This window comes from Bremia lactucae, linkage group LG7 (assembly GCF_004359215.1).
Source record: "Bremia lactucae strain SF5 linkage group LG7, whole genome shotgun sequence".
Lineage (NCBI taxonomy): Eukaryota > Oomycota > Peronosporomycetes > Peronosporales > Peronosporaceae > Bremia > Bremia lactucae.
This window is the reverse complement of record NC_090616.1, coordinates 2013410-2019320: the sequence shown is the minus strand read 5'-3', so window position 1 is coordinate 2019320 and position 5911 is coordinate 2013410.

Below are 5911 nucleotides of genomic sequence, written 5' to 3'. Positions count from 1 at the left end.
GAGATGATACCCTCATGGGTCATCGTCATATTGACGAAACTATGTCCCTCTTTCGCACCGAGCATAGTGAGGGGCCCTCCCCCACTAAGACTCGGGCTGCGCACAAACGAGACTGGCGTCCGAGGATGGCGCAGTCCGTTAATATAAAACGGTGTCTCACCCGTACTGGCGTGGACACTGTTATTTATAGCGAACTCCACAAAGGGCAATTGCTTGCTCCACTCTTTGGGAGTTGCTATAGTGCGTAAGACATCCGCCACGACCCGATTGGCACGTTCTGTTTGGCCATCGGTCTGGGGATGATCTGCGGTCGACATGTGGAGCTTGCTACCAAGCAGCTCAAACACATGTCGCCAAAAACCAGACGTAAAACGAGGATCCCGGTCCGATACTATGGACTCGGGCATCCCGTGTAGTCGGTAAACATGATCCAGGAACAAGAGAGCTGCCTCCTTGCCTGTGATCGATGTCTTACATGGTGCTAAATGCACCATTTTGCTCAGTCTGTCTACAAAGACGACTAGCCCTGTCCGACCCTTATGATCGGGCGGCATGCCAAACATGAAGTCCAGGCTTACTGACTTCCAACAGTTGGTTGGAATCGGTAGCGGCTTCAGTGGCGCACTGCTGGACGGTGCAGGCTTAATGCGCTGACACTGTTCGCAAGAGCGAATATAGTTGGCCACCCATCTATATAGGTGTGGCCACCAAAATTCCTCTGACACTCGTAAGAATGTCTTTTCACGGCCCAGATGCCCACTAGATGGTGCATCATGGAGCTCGTGAAGGATCATCAACTTGAGATCTGTGTCATGAGGCACATAGATTCTCAAGGGATCACAAGGTGACAGCTGATGCCATAACAGGCCATCGCTGTAGCTAAAGCGATTGAGCTTAGCTTTCAGGTGCGACGGAAGGGAAACCTTTCGTCCACCGAAGTGATCCAACAGCAGGCGACAGTGGTCGTCCTGACTGTAGCTCTCTTTTATCTCAGAGGCCAATGAGCTCGTCACGTGGTATGCCTTCATGGCTACCAACGTTGACGGCTGAAATTGTGCTTTCGCACTAGATACACTTTCCTGGTGTCTAATCTCGAAGTCTGGTCTGCGCGATAAAGCGTCAGCCAAGACATTCTTCTTACCCGGCTTATATTCAACTTTGAGATTAGATTCAGAAAATAATGTGAGCCATCTTGCCATTCTAGGCGAGAGGTGCGGTGAGTTTATTGCGGTCCGCAGTGATGCGTGATCCGTATAAACCACAAATGGTTCGGTGCCCAATAGGTGCACACAAAACTTGACAAGAGCATACTTTACTGAAAGTAGCTCTTTGTCATGCACAGGGTAATTCAGTTCCGCGGCTTTTAATAGTTGGGACTGATAAGAGATGACGCGGTCAACACCGTCGTCATCCTTCTGCATGAGCGCGCTGCCGATTGCAAAATTACTTGCATCGCAGACGACGCTAAAAGGCTTATCCGCGTCTGGCAATGCCAAGACCGGTGCCTCAACAAGAGATTGCTTCACTGATGTGAACGCATCTTCTTGTTCTTTTAAACAAACCCATTCTGTGTCCTTTTTAAGGAGATCAGATAATGGTTTAGTTTGCTCCGCATAATTCTTGCTATACTTATGCAAGTAATAAGCGAGCCCTAGGAATTGGCGCAAATTATTCACATGCCGTGGGATTGGCCATTCCATTACTGATTTAACCTTGTCTGGGTCTGCTCGTACACCATGTGTACCAACGATGCAGCCCAGTACAGGTATCTCAGGAACTCCTATGACGCTCTTTTGCAAGTTGATGTACAATTGGGTGTCCTTTAAAGTCTGCAACACCGCGTCTACGCTTGTGCAACTCTATTGCGCTCAGCCCGTCCTCGGCCCTACTATGCACGAATACATCGTCAAAGTAAAGGGCGCGTACGCACGGTGCTGACGCATCACGTGAGCCACCACTCGGTTGAATGTCGCTGGTGCGTTTTTCAAACCTTGGGGCATCACAAGCCTTTCCCAAAGCATACCGCTTGGGGTGCTTACTGCCGTTTTGGCTACATCGGACTCTCTCATGAGTACCTGATAGTAGCCATCCTTCAAATCCAACGCGGAAAAGATAGTTGACTTTCCCTTGGAGTTCAACAAAACATCTTTCCGCGGAATTGGCGTTTGCGCTGGTATGATCGCCGTGTTCAGCTTATTGTAAGCATGAACTACGCGACATCCACCTGTGGCTTTACGCACACAAAAGGTCGGGCTGCAGTGAGGCGATTTGCTCTCACGCACATGTCCCGCCTTGGCTCGTTTGTCGAAGAACTCATCGATACAATCGACTTGTTCTTTCGGCAATGGCCATTGCCAGGTCACACAATACTTGGTACCAGGTTCGAGGTCTATCCCTATCTGCTGGTAGGCGGCTCGGCACTTATTCTGGGAACACATCACGATGTTTACACAGAACCTCAAAGAACGGACTGTCTCTCAAGGCATCCCAGCCTTGAGCAGCGTATCGCTTCTTTGTCCGTTTCTAGGACGCTCTCGTCCATTGTGTACGACGAGCAGCAGTCCACCAAGTTCTCTTCTTGAACTGGTGTGACTATTTCGTGGATTTTTCCTTCCTTTAATTCGGCAAGAAACGGATCCCACGACACCTCCGCGGCAGATTTACTATCTCCTCGGCAGATTTAAAGACTTGCCGGAGCACCTCTACTAAGGATGCCTTCGCAGTTTCGTCTTTGACGGCCTCGAACACCTCGTTCGAAGGCCCGTCCTCTTCATTAGAGACTGATCCAAAGGTCACTCGTTTAGATGTGCCTTTGATCGTCCTAATCTGTCGGGTACTCGTTTTTCGAGTTACTACGACCCTTTTCTGGGAAGCGGGTGTCGTTGCACTCCTGGCTAACGCACCCCTTCCAACCGCACCAGGCTCTTGGCACTGTGCCAATTTATGCGACGCATGACTTCTTGTCAGCTCGCCGTCTACTGCCACAGGCTCTCTGCTCTGTGCAGGACATTCGGACGCATGACTTCTTGTCATCGTCCTATTCACTACCTCAGTCTCCACGAGCTAGGTAGGAATTGGTGACGTTTGACATCCCGTCAACGTACCCTCAACTGTGTTCGACACGACATTAGTTGTATAGGCCTCTCGCAGGAGCACATCCTTTCCGGTGTCCTGCGTAGAGCTCGCAACTGTGCGTGTACGCCAGTCTATCCATGGTTGGTACTTTGCCAACTATGGCATGCCTAGGATGAGGTCATACGGACTCTCCATACCTAGCACTGTGAACTTCTCTACAAAAGAAGTCACTAAAGCTGAAGGCGAGTTCTACCTGAACGCCCTCAGACTTTACGAGCGCGCCGTTCGCTAAACGAACGGTCGCCTCTTCTCGCTTGCCATCCTGCAAAGTGACTCAAACATCGCCGGTCTCTTTCTTAGAGCCGCGAGTTTCACAAAATTTAGTGATGCACCCGAATCCACTAGGAGGGTCATCACCTGGTCATAGCCTCTTACATTAGCGCTATAGACCAGTAGGGTTGAGGCCCGAAATTTCGAGACCTCAGGGACTATGCTATCCATTTGTTCGACAACTCTAAACTTAGGGGTAGCTTGAGAGTCCTCGTCAGTAGGGCATCCCGCCCCTACTGCGCTCCTACATTTCCCGACTCCTCAGTGGTTGATGCAGAACTCATGCGTCTCGCACGCTGGTTCTTGCCATCGCCCTTTGGGAAGGGAGTCCTCTTCCTGGGCATTTTTGCCCCAGCAGGGACCCTGGCATAGCAGCGAGCCATCATATGGCCACGCTGCCGCATTTAATATAGACAACGTCTGCATTTCGCAACTCCATGGGAGTGGCATCTGACTTCTCGGCCGACGGCTTATACCAAGCTGTCGCCGAGGCATTGTTGTAGAATTGCTCCTCAGCTAAGGTAATGTGGATTGCCTCTTCCATCGTCGACGGCACCTTTCTAAAAAGGGCCTGTCGCGATGGGCCATGCCGTAGTCCGTTCATAAACGTGGGCACCTTAATGTGACCTACGATTATGGACGCCGACAGTGAGATCTCTTGGACACACTCTTGCAGAGATCGCTTCGCCTGTCGCGCCCCAAAGAAGCGTGCCTGAAGTAACACTTCGGTGTACGGCGGCTGGTACATGGCGCGAATCTTTTCCTTAAAGATCGCCCATGAAGGGAACGCTTTTCTGTCCGCCATAAGCGCCGAGTAAGCCCACTCTGAGGCCTTACCGCGCAGATGCGACATAGCGTACGACACCATCCGGCTGTCGTCCTCGATGAGCTGGTCGACACCACATTGCTCCACGGCAAATAGCCAGTGGACAATCGTGTCCGCCGCAATTCCATCGAACGTGGGCGGTCCATCCGAATGGACCTCGGCTGATGCGGCCGGGCAGAGAGCATTTTAACAGTCCTGTTGAGAGCCTCGCTCCGATCCTCCTCATGCCTCAGCTCATCCTGAGTCTGAGTGACGGACTCCGCCACAGCATGGCTCTGTGCCTCGGACGCGGCCCTCCGCTGTCCGAGCACGAATGCCTCAAACTGCTCCAATTGAGCAACATGTTGCTCAGGAGGACTACCCAGGAGCCTGGCCAGGGCTTGTTCACCAAGTCCCTGCACCATTAGCCCTGCCACCTCCCGATGATGTTCGAAGAGGTGGGGAAAATGAGCCCAATGAATATTGAGGCTCATCCTCACGTACACACGCATAGATGCGGGTTGCGGGAAGGATTTTAAGTGCTACCAAGTGTACGCGGGCACGTCGTTATGCGGCCACGCTCTACTAAGGCACACACCCTAGCACAGCGAGGAAGCGGTTAAACCTGCTTCTCTTGCGTGCAGTGAGGCAGTTGTGGTGGGCGCGTTAGTGACCTCGCCCAACACACTAAGAACTCTTGTTAAGTGTCGTCACGGAAGCGGTAATTCGTCTCCTCGTGCGCACTTACCAAGTAGGAAGTAGTTTTCAGACTGATTTATATTTAATAGAATTAAATACAAATTACTATTTTTACCAATTAAAATGATATCTCTATAGATATCATTTAATATGTATTGCGAGCATATCTTTATAGATACCTCGCGTAACGAATGAAGCTAGCCGTCATCACGGATGACGCTGGGAGCCGTCCCTCCTAATGTGAATGCACCGGTTGGTCACAAATGTGCACCACACCCGAGTGTTGGGTCTAATTGCCAAATATTTAGTAATTGACCATCCCCCTAGGTACACCAAATGTACTTAAAGGAGACTGAGTAACATTAGGGCAACTTTAGCCCGTTACACGAACTTTTCGGACTGATTTGCGCGGTCTGTTGCACGACGGGCGCGATTCTGGGCAAGTAGGAGCGCGTCGCTTATGCGCCGCATCGAATTCATATCAAGTTCCGAAACGATGCGACGATGAACAGACTCGGGCATCGTGCCAACTCGAAGAAGGGTGAGTGAAGATTTATTAAAAGATTTGTTAAAAAAAGTAACTTGGCTACATAAGTCACTATGTGTACGAATCATTCGTATTGAATAGTCAGTTCGTTATCAATTAAGGTGTTCACCCCTAAAATACCATTTTTTTCGCATTTTTATGGTAGCTCTATCTGATTCTGCGTTTCTTATCCAATAAAAAGCGGCGATATCACTGAAATGGCTACAGGAATATAAAAATATGTCTATAGACGTGGAGCCATCTCCGCGCACGGCGGTGCCGGAGTAAACGGCCTTCTTGGCGAAATGAGATTTGATAGGGCTGGTAGCGGATCGGGTTTGTCGCTTTCCTTTTGCACCGTCATTTCCTGGATCTTTCCTGCACACGGCGCCCATAGTGCGTGTAACGGGGCACTACGACTTGTACTGTTTCAGTACAAGTCCACTTCACACTGCTTCAGTTGTGAGTGGTGCCTT